This window comes from Vicugna pacos, chromosome 11 (genome assembly GCF_048564905.1).
Source record: "Vicugna pacos chromosome 11, VicPac4, whole genome shotgun sequence".
NCBI classification, from domain to species: domain Eukaryota; kingdom Metazoa; phylum Chordata; class Mammalia; order Artiodactyla; family Camelidae; genus Vicugna; species Vicugna pacos.
Genome location: NC_132997.1, coordinates 4,053,891 through 4,075,499, shown reverse-complemented (window position 1 = coordinate 4,075,499; position 21,609 = coordinate 4,053,891).

Genomic DNA, 21,609 nt, shown 5'->3' with positions numbered 1-21,609 from the left:
ATATCTCAGAACTGAGCATGTGGAGAGACGTTCGTTCATCCAGCACAAAGGGAACGGGTTGCAGGAGAAACACTTACTCTGGTTTCTCAGTCTGTTTCCTACTGCCGGTTTGAAGTGCCTGCCGATTTCACTGTAAAACCGAGTTGGAGCTTGTACCTCCCCATATATATGTATGGAGTGGAGTTGGCAACTGAAAAGAAACTTCGTGTTCCTTTCAAACTAGGTGAAGGAAGGCTTTCACACACACTTATCTCTCAGAACTGAGCATGTGGAGAGACGTTCGTTCATCCAGCACAAAGGTCACGTGTTGCAGGAGAAACACTTACTGTGGTTTTTCAGTCTGTTTCCTAGTTCCGGTTTGAAGTGCCTGCCGTTTTCACTGTAAAACCGAGTTGGAGCTTGTACCTCCCCATATATATGTATGGAGTGGAGTTGGCAACTGAAAAGAAACTTTGTGTTCCCTTCAAGCTAGGTGCAGGACGGCTTTCACACACACTTATCTCTCAGAACTGAGCATGTGGAGAGACGTTCGTTCATCCAGCACTAAGGGAACGGGTTGCAGGAGAAACACTTACTCTGGTTTCTCAGTCTGTTCCCTAGTGCCGGTTTGAAGTGCCTGCCGTTTTCACTGTAAAACCGAGTTGGAGCTTGTACCTCCCCATATATATGTATGGAGTGGAGTTGGCAACTGAAAAGAAACTTTGTGTTCCCTTCAAGCTAGGTGATGGACGGATTTAACACACACTTATCTCTCAGAACTGAGCATGTGGAGAGACGTTCGTTCATCCAGCACAAAGGGAACGGGTTGCAGGAGAAACACTTACTCTGGTTTCTCAGTCTGTTTCCTAGTGCCGGTTTGAAGTGCCTGCCGTTTTAAATGTAAAACCGAGTTGGAGCTTCTACCTCCCCATATATATGTATGCAGTGGAGTTGGCAACTGAAAAGAAACTTTGTGTTCCCTTCAAGCTAGGTGCAGGACGGCTTTCACACACAGTTATCTCTCAGAACATAGCATGTGGAGAGACGTTCGTTCATCCAGCACAAAGGGAACGGGTTGTTGTTGAAACACTTACTCTGGTTTCTCATTCTGTTTCCTAGTGCCTGTTTGAAGTGCCTGCCTTTTTCACTGTAAAACCGAGTTGGTTCGTGTACCTCCCCATATATATGTATGGAGTGGAGTTGGCAACTGAAAAGAAACTTCGTGTTCCTTTCAAACTAGGTGAAGGAAGGCTTTCACACACACTTATCTCTCAGAACTGAGCATGTGGAGAGACGTTCGTTCATCCAGCACAAAGGTCACGTGTTGCAGGAGAAACACTTACTCTGGTTTTTCAGTCTGTTTCCTAGTTCCGGTTTGAAGTGCCTGCCGTTTTCACTGTAAAACCGAGTTGGAGCTTGTACCTCCCCATATATATGTATGGAGTGGAGTTGGCAACTGAAAAGAAACTTTGTGTTCCCTTCAAGCTAGGTGCAGGACGGCTTTCACACACACTTATCTCTCAGAACTGAGCATGTGGAGAGACGTTCGTTCATCCAGCACTAAGGGAACGGGTTGCAGGAGAAACTCTTACTCTGGTTTCTCAGTCTGTTCCCTAGTGCCGGTTTGAAGTGCCTGCCGTTTTCACTGTAAAACCGAGTTGGAGCTTGTACCTCCCCATATATATGTATGGATTGGAGTTGGCAACTGAAAAGAAACTTTGTGTTCCCTTCAAGCTAGGTGATGGACGGATTTAACACACACTTATCTCTCAGAACTGAGCATGTGGAGAGACGTTCGTTCATCCAGCACAAAGGGAACGGGTTGCAGGAGAAACACTTACTCTGGTTTCTCAGTCTGTTTCCTAGTGCCGGTTTGAAGTGCCTGCCGTTTTCACTGTAAAACCGAGTTGGAGCTTCTACCTCCCCATATATATGTATGCAGTGGAGTTGGCAACTGAAAAGAAACTTTGTGTTCCCTTCAAGCTAGGTGATGTACGGCTTTCACACACACTTATCTCTCAGAACTGAGCATGTGGAGAGACGTTCGTTCATCCAGCACAAACGGAACGGTTTGCAGGAGAAACACTTACTCTGGTTTCTCAGTCTCTTCCCTTGTGCCGGTTTGAAGTGCCTGCCGTTTTCACTGTAAAACCGAGTTGGAGCTTGTACCTCCCCATATATATGTAAGGAGTGGAGTTGGAAACTGAAAAGAAACTTCGTGTTCCTTTCAAGCTAGGTGAAGGACGGCTTTCACACACACTTATCTCTCAGAACTGAGCATGTGGAGAGACGTTCGTTCATCCAGCACAAAGGGAACGTGTTGCAGGAGAAACAATTACTCTGGTTTCTCAGTCTGTTTCCTAGTGCCGGTTTGAAGTGCCTGCCGTTTTCACTGTAAAACCGAGTTGGAGCTTGTACCTCCCCATATATATGTATGGAGTGGAGTTGGCAACTGAAAAGAAAATTTGTGTTCCCTTCAAGCTAGGTGCAGGACGGCTTTCACACACACTTATCTCTCAGAAATGAGCATGTGGAGGGACGTTCGTTCATCCAGCACTAAGGGAATGGGTTGAAGGAGAAACACTTACTCTGGTTTCTCAGTCTGTTCCCTAGTGCCGGTTTGAAGTGCCTGCCGTTTTCACTGTAAAACCGAGTTGGAGCTTGTACATCCCCACATATATGTATGGCGTGGAGTTGGCAACAGAAAAGAAACTTTGTGTTCCCTTCAAGCTAGGTGCAGGACGGCTTTCACACACACTTATCTCTCAGAACTGAGCATGTGGAGAGACGTTCGTTCATCCAGCACAAAGGGAACGGGTTGCAGGAGAAACACTTACTCTGGTTTCTCAGTCTGTTTCCTAGTGCCGGTTTGAAGTGCCTGCCGTTTTTACTGTAAAACCGAGTTGGAGCTTGTACCTCCCCATATGTATGTATGGAGTGGAGTTGGCAACTGAAAAGAAACTTTGTGTTCCCTTCAAGCTAGGTGCAGGACGGCTTTCACACACACTTATCTCTCAGAACTGAGCATGTGGAGAGACGTTCGTTCATCCAGCACAAAGGGAACGGGTTGCAGGAGAAACACTTACTCTGGTTTCTCAGTCTGTTTCCTAGTGCCGGTTTGAAGTGCCTGACGTTTTCACTGTAAAACCGATTTGGAGCTTGTACCTCCCCATATAAATGTATGGAGTGGAGTTGGCAACTGAAAAGAAACTTTGTGTTCCCTTCAAGCTAGTTGAAGGACGGCTTTCACAAACACTTATATCTCAGAACTGAGCATGTGGAGAGACGTTCGTTCATCCAGCACAAAGGGAACGGGTTGCAGGAGAAACACTTACTCTGGTTTCTCAGTCTGTTTCCTACTGCCGGTTTGAAGTGCCTGCCGATTTCACTGTAAAACCGAGTTGGAGCTTGTACCTCCCCATATATATGTATGGAGTGGAGTTGGCAACTGAAAAGAAACTTCGTGTTCCTTTCAAACTAGGTGAAGGAAGGCTTTCACACACACTTATCTCTCAGAACTGAGCATGTGGAGAGACGTTCGTTCATCCAGCACAAAGGTCACGTGTTGCAGGAGAAGCACTTACTCTGGTTTTTCAGTCTGTTTCCTAGTTCCGGTTTGAAGTGCCTGCCGTTTTCACTGTAAAACCGAGTTGGAGCTTGTACCTCCCCATATATATGTATGGAGTGGAGTTGGCAACTGAAAAGAAACTTTGTGTTCCCTTCAAGCTAGGTGCAGGACGGCTTTCACACACACTTATGTCTCAGAACTGAGCATGTGGAGAGACGTTCGTTCATCCAGCACTAAGGGAACGGGTTGCAGGAGAAACACTTACTCTGGTTTCTCAGTCTGTTCCCTAGTGCCGGTTTGAAGTGCCTGCCGTTTTCACTGTAAAACCGAGTTGGAGCTTGTACCTCCCCATATATATGTATGGAGTGGAGTTGGCAACTGAAAAGAAACTTTGTGTTCCCTTCAAGCTAGGTGATGGACGGATTTAACACACACTTATCTCTCAGAACTGAGCATGTGGAGAGACGTTCGTTCATCCAGCACAAAGGGAACGGGTTGCAGGAGAAACACTTACTCTGGTTTCTCAGTCTGTTTCCTAGTGCCGGTTTGAAGTGCCTGCCGTTTTCACTGTAAAACCGAGTTGGAGCTTCTACCTCCCCATATATATATATGCAGTGGAGTTGGCAACTGAAAAGAAACTTTGTGTTCCCTTCAAGCTAGGTGCAGGACGGCTTTCACACACAGTTATCTCTCAGAACATAGCATGTGGAGAGACGTTCGTTCATCCAGCACAAAGGTCACGTGTTGCAGGAGAAACACTTACTCTGGTTTTTCAGTCTGTTTCCTAGTTCCGGTTTGAAGTGCCTGCCGTTTTCACTGTAAAACCGAGTTGGAGCTTGTACCTCCCCATATATATGTATGGAGTGGAGTTGGCAACTGAAAAGAAACTTTGTGTTCCCTTCAAGATAGGTGCAGGACGGCTTTCACACACACTTATCTCTCAGAACTGAGCATGTGGAGAGACGTTCGTTCATCCAGCACAAAGGGAACGGGCTGCAGGAGAAACACTTACTCTGGTTTCTCAGTCTGTTCCCTAGTGCCGGTTTGAAGTGCCTGCCGTTTTCACTGTAAAACCGAGTTGGAGCTTGTACCTCCCCATATATATGTATGGAGTGGAGTTGGCAACTGAAAAGAAACTTTGTGTTCCCTTCAAGCTAGGTGATGGACGGATTTAACACACACTTATCTCTCAGAACTGAGCATGTGGAGAGACGTTCGTTCATCCAGCACAAAGGGAACGGGTTGCAGGAGAAACACTTACTCTGGTTTCTCAGTCTGTTTCCTAGTGCCGGTTTGAAGTGCCTGCCGTTTTCACTGTAAAACCGAGTTGGAGCTTCTACCTCCCCATATATATGTATGCAGTGGAGTTGGCAACTGAAAAGAAACTTTGTGTTCCCTTCAAGCTAGGTGCAGGACGGCTTTCACACACAGTTATCTCTCAGAACATAGCATGTGGAGAGACGTTCGTTCATCCAGCACAAAGGGAACGGGTTGTTGTTGAAACACTTACTCTGGTTTCTCATTCTGTTTCCTAGTGCCTGTTTGAAGTGCCTGCCTTTTTCACTGTAAAACCGAGTTGGTTCGTGTACCTCCCCATATATATGTATGGAGTGGAGTTGGCAACTGAAAAGAAACTTCGTGTTCCTTTCAAACTAGGTGAAGGAAGGCTTTCACACACACTTATCTCTCAGAACTGAGCATGTGGAGAGACGTTCGTTCATCCAGCACAAAGGTCACGTGTTGCAGGAGAAGCACTTACTCTGGTTTTTCAGTCTGTTTCCTAGTTCCGGTTTGAAGTGCCTGCCGTTTTCACTGTAAAACCGAGTTGGAGCTTGTACCTCCCCATATATATGTATGGAGTGGAGTTGGCAACTGAAAAGAAACTTTGTGTTCCCTTCAAGCTAGGTGCAGGACGGCTTTCACACACACTTATCTCTCAGAACTGAGCATGTGGAGAGACGTTCGTTCATCCAGCACTAAGGGAACGGGTTGCAGGAGAAACACTTACTCTGGTTTCTCAGTCTGTTCCCTAGTGCCGGTTTGAAGTGCCTGCCGTTTTCACTGTAAAACCGAGTTGGAGCTTGTACCTCCCCATATATATGTATGGATTGGAGTTGGCAACTGAAAAGAAACTTTGTGTTCCCTTCAAGCTAGGTGATGGACGGATTTCACACACACTTATCTCTCAGAACTGAGCATGTGGAGAGACGTTCGTTCATCCAGCACAAAGGAAATGGGTTGCAGGAGAAACACTTACTCTGGTTTCTCAGTCTGTTTCCTAGTGCCGGTTTGAAGTGCCTGCCATTTTCACTGTAAAACCGAGTTGGAGCTTGTACATCCCCATATATATGTATGGAGTGGAGTTGGCAACTGAAAAGAAACTTTGTGTTCAATTCAAGCTTGGTGATGGACGGCTTTCACACACAATTATCTCTCAGAACTGAGCACGTGGAGAGACGTTCGTTCATCCAGCACAATGGTCACTTGTTGCAAGAGAAACACTTACTCTGGTTTCTCAGTCTGTTTCCTAGTGCCGGTTTGAAGTGTCTGCCGTTTTCACTGTAAAACCGAGTTGGAGCTTGTACCTCCCCATATATATGTATGGAGTGAAGTTGGCAACTGAAAAGAAACTTTGTGTTCCCTTCAAGCTAGGTGAAGGACGGCTTTCACACACACTTATCTCTCAGAACTGAGCATGTGGAGAGACGTTCGTTCTTCCAGCACAAAGGGAACGTGTTGCAGGAGAAACACTTACTTTGGTTTCTCAGACTGTTCCCTAGTGCCGGTTTGAAGTGCCTGCCGTTTTCACTGTAAAACCGAGTTGGAGCTTGTACCTCCCCATATATATGTATGGAGTGGAGTTGGCATCTGAAAAGAAACTTTGTGTTCCCTTCAAGCTAGGTGAAGGACGGCTTTCACACACACTTATCTCTCAGAACTGAGCATGTGGAGAGACGTTCGTTCATCCAGCACAAAGGGAACGGGTTGCAGGAGAAACACTTACTCTGGTTTCTCAGTCTGTTTCCTAGTGCCGGTTTGAAGTGCCTGACGTTTTCACTGTAAAACCGATTTGGAGCTTGTACCTCCCCATATAAATGTATGGAGTGGAGTTGGCAACTGAAAAGAAACTTTGTGTTCCCTTCAAGCTAGGTGAAGGACGGCTTTCACAAACACTTATATCTCAGAACTGAGCATGTGGAGAGACGTTCGTTCATCCAGCACAAAGGGAACGGGTTGCAGGAGAAACACTTACTCTGGTTTCTCAGTCTGTTTCCTACTGCCGGTTTGAAGTGCCTGCCGATTTCACTGTAAAACCGAGTTGGAGCTTGTACCTCCCCATATATATGTATGTAGTGGAGTTGGCAACTGAAAAGAAACTTCGTGTTCCTTTCAAACTAGGTGAAGGAAGGCTTTCACACACACTTATCTCTCAGAACTGAGCATGTGGAGAGACGTTCGTTCATCCAGCACAAAGGTCACGTGTTGCAGGAGAAACACTTACTCTGGTTTTTCAGTCTGTTTCCTAGTTCCTGTTTGAAGTGCCTGCCGTTTTCACTGTAAAACCGAGTTGGAGCTTGTACCTCCCCATATATATGTATGGAGTGGAGTTGGCAACTGAAAAGAAACTTTGTGTTCCCTTCAAGCTAGGTGCAGGACGGCTTTCACACACACTTATCTCTCAGAACTGAGCATGTGGAGAGACGTTCGTTCATCCAGCACTAAGGGAACGGGTTGCAGGAGAAACACTTACTCTGGTTTCTCAGTCTGTTCCCTAGTGCCGGTTTGAAGTGCCTGCCGTTTTCACTGTAAAACCGAGTTGGAGCTTGTACCTCCCCATATATATGTATGGATTGGAGTTGGCAACTGAAAAGAAACTTTGTGTTCCCTTCAAGCTAGGTGATGGACGGATTTAACACACACTTATCTCTCAGAACTGAGCATGTGGAGAGACGTTCGTTCATCCAGCACAAAGGGAACGGGTTGCAGGAGAAACACTTACTCTGGTTTCTCAGTCTGTTCCCTAGTGCCGGTTTGAAGTGCCTGCCGTTTTCACTGTAAAACCGAGTTGGTTCGTGTACCTCCCCATATATATGTATGGAGTGGAGTTGGCAACTGAAAAGAAACTTCGTGTTCCTTTCAAGCTAGGTGCAGGACGGCTTTCACACACACTTATCTCTCAGAACTGAGCACGTGGAGAGACGTTCGTTCATCCAGCACAATGGTCACGTGTTGCAGGAGAAACACTTACTCTGGTTTCTCAGTCTGTTTCCTAGTGCCGGTTTGAAGTGCCTGCCGTTTTCACTGTAAAAACGAGTTGGAGCTTGTACCTCCCCATATATATGTATGGAGTGGAGTTGGCAACTGAAAAGAAACTTTGTGTTCCCTTCAAGCTAGGTGCAGGACGGCTTTCACACACACTTATCTCTCAGAACTGAGCATGTGGAGAGACGTTCGTTCATCCAGCACAAAAGGAACGGGTTGCAGGAGAAACACTTACTCTGGTTTCTCAGTCTGTTCCCTAGTGCCGGTTTGAAGTGCCTGCCGTTTTCACTGTAAAACCGAGTTGGAGATTGCACCTCCCCATATATATGTATGGAGTGGAGTTGGCATCTTAAAAGAAACTGTGTGTTCCCTTCAAGCTAGGTGAAGGACGGCTTTCACACACACTTATCTCTCAGAATTGAGCATGTGGAGAGACGTTCGTTCATCCAGCACAAAGGGAACGGGTTGCAGGAGAAACACTTACTCTGGTTTCTCAGTCTGTTTCCTAGTGCCGGTTTTAAGTGCCTGCCGTTTTCACTGTAAAACCGAGTTGGAGCTTGTACTTCCCCATATATATGTATGGAGTGGATTTGGCAACTGAAAAGAAACTTTGTGTTCCCTTCAAGCTAGGTGAAGGACGGCTTTCACACACACTTATCTCTCAGAACTGAGCATGTGGAGAGACGTTCGTTCATCCAGCACAAAGGGAACGGGTTGCAGGAGAAACACTTACTCTGGTTTCTCAGTCTGTTTCCTAGTGCCGGTTTGAAGTGCCTGCCGTTTTCACTGTAAAACCGAGTTGGAGCTTGTACCTCCCCATATATATGTATGGAATGGAGTTGGCAACTGAAAAGAAACTTTGTGTTCCTTTCAAGCGAGGTGAAGGACGGCTTTCACACACACTTATCTCTCAGAACTGAGCATGTGGAGAGACGTTCGTTCATCCAGCACAAAGGGAACGGGTTGCAGGAGAAACACTTACTCTGGTTTCTAAGTCTGTTCCCTAGTGCCTGTTTGAAGTGCCTGCCGTTTTCACTGTAAAACCGAGTTGGAGCTTGTACCTCCCCATATATATGTATGGAGTGGAGTTGGCAACTGAAAAGAAATTTAGTGTTCATTTCAAGCTAGGTGCAGGACGGCTTTCACACACACTTATCTCTCAGAACTTAGCATGTGGAGAGACGTTCGTTCATCCAGCACAAAGGGAACGGGCTGCAGGAGAAACAATTACTCTGGTTTCTCAGTCTGTTTCCTAGTGCCGGTTTGAATTGCCTGCCTTTTTCACTGTAAAACCGAGTTGGAGCTTGTACCTCCCCATATATATATATGGAGTGGAGTTGGCAACTGAAAAGAAATTTTGTGTTCCCTTCAAGCTAGGTGAAGGACGGCTTTCACACACACTTATCTCTCAGAACTGAGCATGTGGAGAGACGTTCGTTCATCCAGCACTAAGGGAACGGGTTGCAGGAGAAACACTTACTCTGGTTTCTCAGTCTGTTTCCTAGTGCCGGTTTGAAGTGCCTGCCGTTTTCACTGTAAAACCGAGTTGGAGCTTGTACCTCCCCATATATATGTATGGAGTGGAGTTGGCAACTGAAAAGAAACTTTGTGTTCCCTTCAAGCTAGGTGATGTACGGCTTTCACACACACTTATCTCTCAGAACTGAGCATGTGGAGAGACGTTCGTTCATCCAGCACAAAGGGAACGGTTTGCAGGAGAAACACTTACTCTGGTTTCTCAGTCTCTTCCCTTGTGCCGGTTTGAAGTGCCTGCCGTTTTCACTGTAAAACCGAGTTGGAGCTTGTACCTCCCCATATATATGTAAGGAGTGGAGTTGGAAACTGAAAAGAAACTTCGTGTTCCTTTCAAGCTAGGTGAAGGACGGCTTTCACACACACTTATCTCTCAGAACTGAGCATGTGGAGAGACGTTCGTTCATCCAGCACAAAGGGAACGTGTTGCAGGAGAAACAATTACTCTGGTTTCTCAGTCTGTTTCCTAGTGCCGGTTTGAAGTGCCTGCCGTTTTCACTGTAAAACCGAGTTGGAGCTTGTACCTCCCCATATATATGTATGGAGTGGAGTTGGCAACTGAAAAGAAAATTTGTGTTCCCTTCAAGCTAGGTGCAGGACGGCTTTCACACACACTTATCTCTCAGAACTGAGCATGTGGAGAGACGTTCGTTCATCCAGCACTAAGGGAACGGGTTGAAGGAGAAACACTTACTCTGGTTTCTCAGTCTGTTCCCTACTGCCGGTTTGAAGTGCCTGCCGTTTTCACTGTAAAACCGAGTTGGAGCTTGTACATCCCCACATATATGTATGGCGTGGAGTTGGCAACAGAAAAGAAACTTTGTGTTCCCTTCAAGCTAGGTGCAGGACGGCTTTCACACACACTTATCTCTCAGAACTGAGCATGTGGAGAGACGTTCGTTCATTCAGCACAAAGGGAACGGGTTGCAGGAGAAACACTTACTCTGGTTTCTCAGTCTGTTTCCTAGTGCCGGTTTGAAGTGCCTGCCGTTTTCACTGTAAAACCGAGTTGGAGCTTGTACCTCCCCATATATATGTATGGAGTGGAGTTGGCAACTGAAAAGAAACTTTGTGTTCCCTTCAAGCTAGGTGCAGGACGGCTTTCACACACACTTATCTCTCAGAACTGAGCATGTGGAGAGACGTTCGTTCATCCAACACTAAGGGAACGGGTTGCAGGAGAAACACTTACTCTGGTTTCTCAGTCTGTTCCCTAGTGCCGGTTTGAAGTGCCTGCCGTTTTCACTGTAAAACCGAGTTGGAGCTTGTACCTCCCCATATATATGTATGGATTGGAGTTGGCAACTGAAAAGAAACTTTGTGTTCCCTTCAAGCTAGGTGATGGAAGGCTTTCACACACACTTATCTCTCAGAACTGAGCATGTGGAGAGACGTTCGTTCATCCAGCACAAAGGGAACGGGTTGCAGGAGAAACACTTACTCTGGTTTCTCAGTCTGTTTCCTAGTGCCGGTTTGAAGTGCCTGCCGTTTTCAATGTAAAACCGAGTTGGAGCTTCTACCTCCCCATATATATGTATGCAGTGGAGTTGGCAACTGAAAAGAAACTTTGTGTTCCCTTCAAGCTAGGTGCAGGACGGCTTTCACACACAGTTATCTCTCAGAACATAGCATGTGGAGAGACGTTCGTTCATCCAGCACAAAGGGAACGGGTTGCAGTTGAAACACTTACTCTGGTTTCTCATTCTGTTTCCTAGTGCCTGTTTGAAGTGCCTGCCTTTTTCACTGTAAAACCGAGTTGGTTCGTGTACCTCCCCATATATATGTATGGAGTGGAGTTGGCAACTGAAAAGAAACTTCGTGTTCCTTTCAAGCTAGGTGCAGGACGGCTTTCACACACACTTATCTCTCAGAACTGAGCACGTGGAGAGACGTTCGTTCATCCAGCACAATGGTCACGTGTTGCAGGAGAAACACTTACTCTGGTTTCTCAGTCTGTTTCCTAGTGCCGGTTTGAAGTGCCTGCCGTTTTCACTGTAAAAACGAGTTGGAGCTTGTACCTCCCCATATATATGTATGGAGTGGAGTTGGCAACTGAAAAGAAACTTTGTGTTCCCTTCAAGCTATGTGCAGGACGGCTTTCACACACACTTATCTCTCAGAACTGAGCATGTGGAGAGACGTTCGTTCATCCAGCACAAAAGGAACGGGTTGCAGGAGAAACACTTACTCTGGTTTCTCAGTCTGTTCCCTAGTGCCGGTTTGAAGTGCCTGCCGTTTTCACTGTAAAACCGAGTTGGAGATTGTACCTCCCCATATATATGTATGGAGTGGAGTTGGCATCTTAAAAGAAACTGTGTGTTCCCTTCAAGCTAGGTGCAGGACGGCTTTCACACACACTTATCTCTCAGAATTGAGCATGTGGAGAGACGTTCGTTCATCCAGCACAAAGGGAACGGGTTGCAGGAGAAACACTTACTCTGGTTTCTCAGTCTGTTTCCTAGTGCCGGTTTTAAGTGCCTGCCGTTTTCACTGTAAAACCGAGTTGGAGCTTGTACTTCCCCATATATATGTATGGAGTGGATTTGGCAACTGAAAAGAAACTTTGTGTTCCCTTCAAGCTAGGTGAAGAACGGCTTTCACACACACTTATCTCTCAGAACTGAGCATGTGGAGAGACGTTCGTTCATCCAGCACAAAGGGAACGGGTTGCAGGAGAAACACTTACTCTGGTTTCTCAGTCTGTTTCCTAGTGCCGGTTTGAAGTGCCTGCCGTTTTCACTGTAAAACCGAGTTGGAACTTGTACCTCCCCATATATATGTATGGAATGGAGTTGGCAACTGAAAAGAAACTTTGTGTTCCTTTCAAGCTAGGTGAAGGACGGCTTTCACACACACTTACCTCTCAGAACTGAGCATGTGGAGAGACGTTCGTTCATCCAGCACAAAGGGAACGGGTTGCAGGAGAAACACTTACTCTGGTTTCTAAGTCTATTCCCTAGTGCCTGTTTGAAGTGCCTGCCGTTTTCACTGTAAAACCGAGTTGGAGCTTGTACCTCCCCATATATATGTATGGAGTGGAGTTGGCAACTGAAAAGAAATTTAGTGTTCCTTTCAAGCTAGGTGCAGGACGGCTTTCACACACACTTATCTCTCAGAACTGAGCATGTGGAGAGACGTTCGTTCATCCAGCACAAAGGGAACGGGCTGCAGGAGAAACAATTACTCTGGTTTCTCAGTCTGTTTACTAGTGCCGGTTTGAATTGCCTGCCTTTTTCACTGTAAAACCGAGTTGGAGCTTGTACCTCCCCATATATATATATGGAGTGGAGTTGGCAACTGAAAAGAAATTTTGTGTTCCCTTCAAGCTAGGTGCAGGACGGCTTTCACACACACTTATCTCTCAGAACTGAGCATGTGGAGAGACGTTCGTTCATCCAGCACAAAGGGAACGGGTTGCAGGAGAAACACTTACTCTGGTTTCTCAGTCTGTTTCCTAGTGCCGGTTTGAAGTGCCTGCCGTTTTCACTGTAAAACCGAGTTGGAGCTTGTACCTCCCCATATATATGTAAGGAGTGGAGTTGGAAACTGAAAAGAAACTTCGTGTTCCTTTCAAGCTAGGTGAAGGACGGCTTTCACACACACTTATCTCTCAGAACTGAGCATGTGGAGAGACGTTCGTTCATCCAGCACAAAGGGAACGTGTTGCAGGAGAAACAATTACTCTGGTTTCTCAGTCTGTTTCCTAGTGCCGGTTTGAAGTGCCTGCCGTTTTCACTGTAAAACCGAGTTGGAGCTTGTACCTCCCCATATATATGTATGGAGTGGAGTTGGCAACTGAAAAGAAAATTTGTGTTCCCTTCAAGCTAGGTGCAGGACGGCTTTCACACACACTTATCTCTCAGAACTGAGCATGTGGAGAGACGTTCGTTCATCCAGCACTAAGGGAACGGGTTGAAGGAGAAACACTTACTCTGGTTTCTCAGTCTGTTTCCTAGTGCCGGTTTGAAGTGCCTGCCGTTTTCACTGTAAAACCGCGTTGGAGCTTGTACATCCCCACATATATGTATGGCGTGGAGTTGGCAACAGAAAAGAAACTTTGTGTTCCCTTCAAGCTAGGTGCAGGACGGCTTTCACACACACTTATCTCTCAGAACTGAGCATGTGGAGAGACGTTCGTTCATCCAGCACAAAGGGAACGGGTTGCAGGAGAAACACTTACTCTGGTTTCTCAGTCTGTTTCCTAGTGCCGGTTTGAAGTGCCTGCCGTTTTTACTGTAAAACCGAGTTGGAGCTTGTACCTCCCCATATATATGTATGGAGTGGAGTTGGCAACTGAAAAGAAACTTTGTGTTCCCTTCAAGCTAGGTGCAGGACGGCTTTCACACACACTTATCTCTCAGAACTGAGCATGTGGAGAGACGTTCGTTCATCCAGCACAAAGGGAACGGGTTGCAGGGGAAACACTTACTCTGGTTTCTCAGTCTGTTTCCTAGTGCCGGTTTGAAGTGCCTGCCGTTTTCACTGTAAAACCGAGTTGGAGCTTGTACCTCCCCATATATATGTATGGATTGGAGTTGCAACTGAAAAGAAACTTTGTGTTCCCTTCAAGCTAGGTGAAGAACGGCTTTCACACACACTTAACTCTCAGAACTGAGCATGTGTAGAGACGTTCGTTCATCCAGCAAAAAGGGAACGGGTTGCAGGAGAAACACTTACTCTGGTTTCTCAGTCTGTTTCCTAGTGCCGGTTTGAAGTGCCTGCCGTTTTCACTGTAAAACCGAGTTGGAGCTTGTACCTCCCCATATATATGTATGGAGTGGAGTTGGCAACTGAAAAGAAACTTTGTGTTCCCTTCAAGCTAGGTGAAGGACGGCTTTCACACACACATATCTCTCAGAAGTGAGCATGTGGAGAGACGTTCGTTCATCAAGCAAAAAGGGAACGGGTTGCAGGATAAACACTTACTCTGGATTCTCATTCTGTTTCCTAGTGCCGGTTTGAAGTGCCTGCCGTTTTCACTGTAAAACCGAGTTGGAGCTTGTACCTCCCCATATATATGTATGGAGTGGAGTTGGCAACTGAAAAGAAACTTCGTGTTCCCTTCAAACTAGGTGAAGGACGGCTTTCACACACACTTATCTCTCAGAACTGAGCATGTGGAGAGACGTTCGTTCATCCAGCACAAAGGGAACAGGTTGCAGGAGAAACACTTACTCTGGTTTCTCAGTCTGTTCCCTAGTGCCGGTTTGAAGTGCCTGCCGTTTTCACTGTAAAACCGAGTTGGAGCTTGTACCTCCCCATATATATGTATGGAGTGGAGTTGGCAACTGAAAAGAAACTTCGTGTTCCCTTCAAGCTAGGTGAAGGACGGCTTTCACACACACTTACCTCTCAGAACTGAGCATGTGGAGAGACGTTCGATCATCCAGCTCAAAGGGAACTGGTTGCATGAGAAACACTTACTCTGGTTTGTCAGTCTGTTTCCTAGTGCCGGTATGAAGTGCCTGCCGTTTTCACTGTAAAACCGTGTTGGAGCTTGTACCTCCCCATATATATGTATGGAGTGGACTTGGCAACTGAAAAAAACTTCATGTTCCCTTCAAGCTAGGTGAAGGACGGCTTTCACACACACTTATCTCTCAGAACTGAGCATGTGGAGAGACGTTCGTTCATCCAGCACAAAGGGAACGGGTTGCAGGAGAAACACTTACTCTGGTTTCTCAGTCTGTTTCCTAGTGCCGGTTTTAAGTGCCTGCCGTTTTCACTGTAAAACCGAGTTGGAGCTTGTACTTCCCCATATATATGTATGGAGTGGATTTGGCAACTGAAAAGAAACTTTGTGTTCCCTTCAAGCTAGGTGCAGGACGGCTTTCACACACACTTATCTCTCAGAACTGAGCATGTGGAGAGACGTTCGTTCATCCAGCACTAAGGGAACGGGTTGCAGGAGAAACACTTACTCTGGTTTCTCAGTCTGTTTCCTAGTGCCGGTTTGAAGTGCCTGCCGTTTTCACTGTAAAATCGAGTTGGAGCTTGTACCTCCCCATATATATGTAAGGAGTGGAGTTGGAAACTGAAAAGAAACTTCGTGTTCCTTTCAAGCTAGGTGAAGGACGGCTTTCACACACACTTATCTCTCAGAACTGAGCATGTGGAGAGACGTTCGTTCATCCAGCACAAAGGGAACGTGTTGCAGGAGAAACAATTACTCTGGTTTCTCAGTCTGTTTCCTAGTGCCGGTTTGAAGTGCCTGCCGTTTTCACTGTAAAACCGAGTTGGAGCTTGTACCTCCCCATATATATGTATGGAGTGGAGTTGGCAACTGAAAAGAAAATTTGTGTTCCCTTCAAGCTAGGTGCAGGACGGCTTTCACACACACTTATCTCTCAGAACTGAGCATGTGGAGAGACGTTCGTTCATCCAGCACTAAGGGAACGGGTTGAAGGAGAAACACTTACTCTGGTTTCTCAGTCTGTTTCCTAGTGCCGGTTTGAAGTGCCTGCCGTTTTCACTGTAAAACCGCGTTGGAGCTTGTACATCCCCACATATATGTATGGCGTGGAGTTGGCAACAGAAAAGAAACTTTGTGTTCCCTTCAAGCTAGGTGCAGGACGGCTTTCACACACACTTATCTCTCAGAACTGAGCATGTGGAGAGACGTTCGTTCATCCAGCACAAAGGGAACGGGTTGCAGGAGAAACACTTACTCTGGTTTCTCAGTCTGTTTCCTAGTGCCGGTTTGAAGTGCCTGCCGTTTTTACTGTAAAACCGAGTTGGAGCTTGTACCTCCCCATATATATGTATGGAGTGGAGTTGGCAACTGAAAAGAAACTTTGTGTTCCCTTCAAGCTAGGTGCAGGACGGCTTTCACACACACTTATCTCTCAGAACTGAGCATGTGGAGAGACGTTCGTTCATCCAGCACAAAGGGAACGGGTTGCAGGGGAAACACTTACTCTGGTTTCTCAGTCTGTTTCCTAGTGCCGGTTTGAAGTGCCTGCCGTTTTCACTGTAAAACCGAGTTGGAGCTTGTACCTCCCCATATATATGTATGGATTGGAGTTGCAACTGAAAAGAAACTTTGTGTTCCCTTCAAGCTAGGTGAAGAACGGCTTTCACACACACTTAACTCTCAGAACTGAGCATGTGGAGAGACGTTCGTTCATCCAGCACAAAGGGAACGGGTTGCAGGAGAAACACTTACTCTGGTTTCTCAGTCTGTTTCCTAGTGCCGGTTTGAAGTGCCTGACTTTTTCACTGTAAAACCGAGTTGGAGCTTGTACCTCCCCATATATATGTATGGAGTGAAGTTGGCAACTGAAAAGAAACTTCGTGTTCCCTTCAAGCTAGGTGAAGGACGGCTTTCACACACACTTATCTCTCAGAACTGAGCATGTGGAGAGACGTTCGTTCATCCAGCACAAAGGGAACGGGTTGCAGGGGAAACGCTTACTCTGATTTCTCAGACTGTTCCCTAGTGCCGGTTTGAAGTGCTTGTCGTTTTCACTGTATAACCGAGTTGGAGCTTGTACCTCCCCTTATATATGTATGGAGTGGAGTTGGCAACTGAAAAGAAACTTTGTTTTCCCTTCAAGGTAGGTGCAGGACGGCTTTCACACACACTTATCTCTCAGAACTGAGCATGTGGAGAGACGTTCGTTCATCCAGCACAAAGGGAACGGGTTGCAAGAGAAACACTTACTCTGGTATCTCAGTCTGTTCCCTAGTGCCGGTTTGAAGTGCGTGCCGTTTTCAGTGTAAAAACGAGTTGGAGCTTGTACCTCCCCATATATATGTATGGAGTGGAGTTGGCAACTCAAAAGAACCTTCGTGTTCCCTTCAAGCTAGGTGAAGGACGGCTTTCACACACACATATCTCTCAGAACTGAGCATGTGTAGAGACGTTCGTTCATCCAGCAAAAAGGGAACGGGTTGCAGGAGAAACACTTACTCTGGTTTCTCAGTCTGTTTCCTAGTGCCGGTTTGAAGTGCCTGCCGTTTTCACTGTAAAACCGAGTTGGAGCTTGTACCTCCCCATATATATGTATGGAGTGGAGTTGGCAACTGAAAAGAAACTTTGTGTTCCCTTCAAGCTAGGTGAAGGACGGCTTTCACACACACATATCTCTCAGAAGTGAGCATGTGGAGAGACGTTCGTTCATCAAGCAAAAAGGGAACGGGTTGCAGGATAAACACTTACTCTGGATTCTCATTCTGTTTCCTAGTGCCGGTTTGAAGTGCCTGCCGTTTTCACTGTAAAACCGAGTTGGAGCTTGTACCTCCCCATATATATGTATGGAGTGGAGTTGGCAACTGAAAAGAAACTTCGTGTTCCCTTCAAGCTAGGTGAAGGACGGCTTTCACACACACTTATCTCTCAGAACTGAGCATGTGGAGAGACGTTCGTTCATCCAGCACAAAGGGAACAGGTTGCAGGAGAAACACTTACTCTGGTTTCTCAGTCTGTTCCCTAGTGCCGGTTTGAAGTGCCTGCCGTTTTCACTGTAAAACCGAGTTGGAGCTTGTACCTCCCCATATATATGTATGGAGTGGAGTTGGCAACTGAAAAGAAACTTCGTGTTCCCTTCAAGCTAGGTGAAGGACGGCTTTCACACACACTTACCTCTCAGAACTGAGCATGTGGAGAGACGTTCGATCATCCAGCTCAAAGGGAACTGGTTGCATGAGAAACACTTACTCTGGTTTGTCAGTCTGTTTCCTAGTGCCGGTATGAAGTGCCTGCCGTTTTCACTGTAAAACCGTGTTGGAGCTTGTACCTCCCCATATATATGTATGGAGTGGACTTGGCAACTGAAAAAAACTTCATGTTCCCTTCAAGCTAGGTGAAGGACGGCTTTCACACACACTTATCTCTCAGAACTGAGCATGTGGAGAGACGTTCGTTCATCCAGCACAAAGGGAACGGGTTGCAGGAGAAACACTTACTCTGGTTTCTCAGTCTGTTTCCTAGTGCCGGTTTTAAGTGCCTGCCGTTTTCACTGTAAAACCGAGTTGGAGCTTGTACTTCCCCATATATATGTATGGAGTGGATTTGGCAACTGAAAAGAAACTTTGTGTTCCCTTCAAGCTAGGTGCAGGACGGCTTTCACACACACTTATCTCTCAGAACTGAGCATGTGGAAAGACGTTCGTTCATCCAGCACTAAGGGAACGGGTTGCAGGAGAAACACTTACTCTGGTTTCTCAGTCTGTTTCCTAGTGCCGGTTTGAAGTGCCTGCCGTTTTTACTGTAAAACCGAGTTGGAGCTTGTACCTCCCCATATATATGTATGGAGTGGAGTTGGCAACTGAAAAGAAACTTTGTGTTCCCTTCAAGCTAGGTGCAGGACGGCTTTCACACACACTTATCTCTCAGAACTGAGCATGTGGAGAGACGTTCGTTCATCCAGCACAAAGGGAACGGGTTGCAGGGGAAACACTTACTCTGGTTTCTCAGTCTGTTTCCTAGTGCCGGTTTGAAGTGCCTGCCGTTTTCACTGTAAAACCGAGTTGGAGCTTGTACCTCCCCATATATATGTATGGATTGGAGTTGCAACTGAAAAGAAACTTTGTGTTCCCTTCAAGCTAGGTGAAGAACGGCTTTCACACACACTTATCTCTCAGAACTGAGCATGTGGAGAGACGTTCGTTCATCCAGCACAAAGGGAACGGGTTGCAGGAGAAACACTTACTCTGGTTTCTCAGTCTGTTTCCTAGTGCCGGTTTGAAGTGCCTGACTTTTTCACTGTAAAACCGAGTTGGAGCTTGTACCTCCCCATATATATGTATGGAGTGAAGTTGGCAACTGAAAAGAAACTTCGTGTTCCCTTCAAGCTAGGTGAAGGACGGCTTTCACACACACTTATCTCTCAGAACTGAGCATGTGGAGAGACGTTCGTTCATCCAGCACAAAGGGAACGGGTTGCAGGAGAAACGCTTACTCTGATTTCTCAGACTGTTCCCTAGTGCCGGTTTGAAGTGCCTGTCGTTTTCACTGTATAACCGAGTTGGAGCTTGTACCTCCCCTTATATATGTATGGAGTGGAGTTGGCAACTGAAAAGAAACTTTGTTTTCCCTTCAAGGTAGGTGCAGGACGGCTTTCACACACACTTATCTCTCAGAACTGAGCATGTGGAGAGACGTTCGTTCATCCAGCACAAAGGGAACAGGTTGCAGGAGAAACACTTACTCTGGTTTCTCAGTCTGTTCCCTAGTGCCGGTTTGAAGTGCCTGCCGTTTTCACTGTAAAACCGAGTTGGAGCTTGTACCTCCCCATATATATGTATGGAGTGGAGTTGGCAACTGAAAAGAAACTTTGTGTTCCCTTCAAGCTATGTGCAGGACGGCTTTCACACACACTTATCTCTCAGAACTGAGCATGTGGAGAGACGTTCGTTCATCCAGCACAAAGGGAACGGGTTGCAGGAGAAACACTTACTCTGGTTTCTCAGTCTGTTCCCTAGTGCCGGTTTGAAGTGCCTGCCGTTTTCAGTGTAAAAACGAGTTGGAGCTTGTACCTCCCCATATATATGTATGGAGTGGAGTTGGCAACTCAAAAGAACCTTCGTGTTCCCTTCAAGCTAGGTGAAGGACGGCTTTCACACGCACATATCTCTCAGAACTGAGCATGTGTAGAGACGTTCGTTCATCCAGCAAAAAGGGAACGGGTTGCAGGAGAAACACTTACTCTGGTTTCTCAGTCTGTTTCCTAGTGCCGGTTTGAAGTGCCTGCCGTTTTCACTGTAAAACCGAGTTGGAGCTTGTACCTCCCCATATATATGTATGGAGTGGAGTTGGCAACTGAAAAGAAACTTTGTGTTCCCTTCAAGCTAGGTGCAGGACGGCTTTCACACACACATATCTCTCAGAAGTGAGCATGTGGAGAGACGTTCGTTCATCAAGCAAAAAGGGAACGGGTTGCAGGATAAACACTTACTCTGGATTCTCATTCTGTTTCCTAGTGCCGGTTTGAAGTGCCTGCCGTTTTCACTGTAAAACCGAGTTGGAGCTTGTACCTCCCCATATATATGTATGGAGTGGAGTTGGCAACTGAAAAGAAACTTCGTGTTCCCTTCAAGCTAGGTGATGGACGGCTTTCACACACACTTATCTCTCAGAACTGAGCATGTGGAGAGACGTTCGCTCATCCAGCACAAAGGGAACAGGTTGCAGGAGAAACACTTACTCTGGTTTCTCAGTCTGTTCCCTAGTGCCGGTTTGAAGTGTCTGCCGTTTTCACTGTAAAACCGAGTTGGAGCTTGTACCTCCCCATATATATGTATGGAGTGGAGTTGGCAACTGAAAAGAAACTTCGTGTTCCCTTCAAGCTAGGTGAAGGAAGGCTTTCACACACACTTACCTCTCAGAACTGAGCATGTGGAGAGACGTTCGATCATCCAGCTCAAAGGGAACTGGTTGCATGAGAAACACTTACTCTGGTTTGTCAGTCTGTTTCCTAGTGCCGGTATGAAGTGCCTGCCGTTTTCACTGTAAAACCGTGTTGGAGCTTGTACCTCCCCATATATATGTATGGAGTGGACTTGGCAACTGAAAAGAAACTTCATGTTCCCTTCAAGCTAGGTGAAGGACGGCTTTCACACACACTTATCTCTCAGAACTGAGCATGTGGAGAGACGTTCGTTCATCCAGCACAAAGGGAAAGGATTGCAGGAGAAACACTTACTCTGGTTTCTCAGTCTGTTTACTAGTGCCGGTTTTAAGTGCCTGCCGTTTTCACTGTAAAACCGAGTTGGAGCTTGTACTTCCCCATATATATGTATGGAGTGGATTTGGCAACTGAAAAGAAACTTTGTGTTCCCTTCAAGCTAGGTGAAGGACGGCTTTCACACACACTTATCTCTCAGAACTGAGCATGTGGAGAGACGTTCGTTCATCCAGCACAAAGGGAACGGGTTGCAGGAGAAACACTTACTCTGGTTTCTAAGTCTGTTCCCTAGTGCCTGTTAGAAGTGCCTGCCTTTTTCACTGTAAAACCGAGTTGGAGCTTGTACCTCCCCATATATATGTATGGAGTGGAGTTGGCAACTGAAAAGAAATTTAGTGTTCCTTTCAAGCTAGGTGCAGGACGGCTTTCACACACACTTATCTCTCAGAACTGAGCATGTGGAGAGACGTTCGTTCATCCAGCACAAAGGGAACGGGCTGCAGGAGAAACAATTACTCTGGTTTCTCAGTCTGTTTCCTAGTGCCGGTTTGAATTGCCTGCCTTTTTCACTGTAAAACCGAGTTGGAGCTTGTACCTCCCCATAAATATATATGGAGTGGAGTTGACAACTGAAAAGAA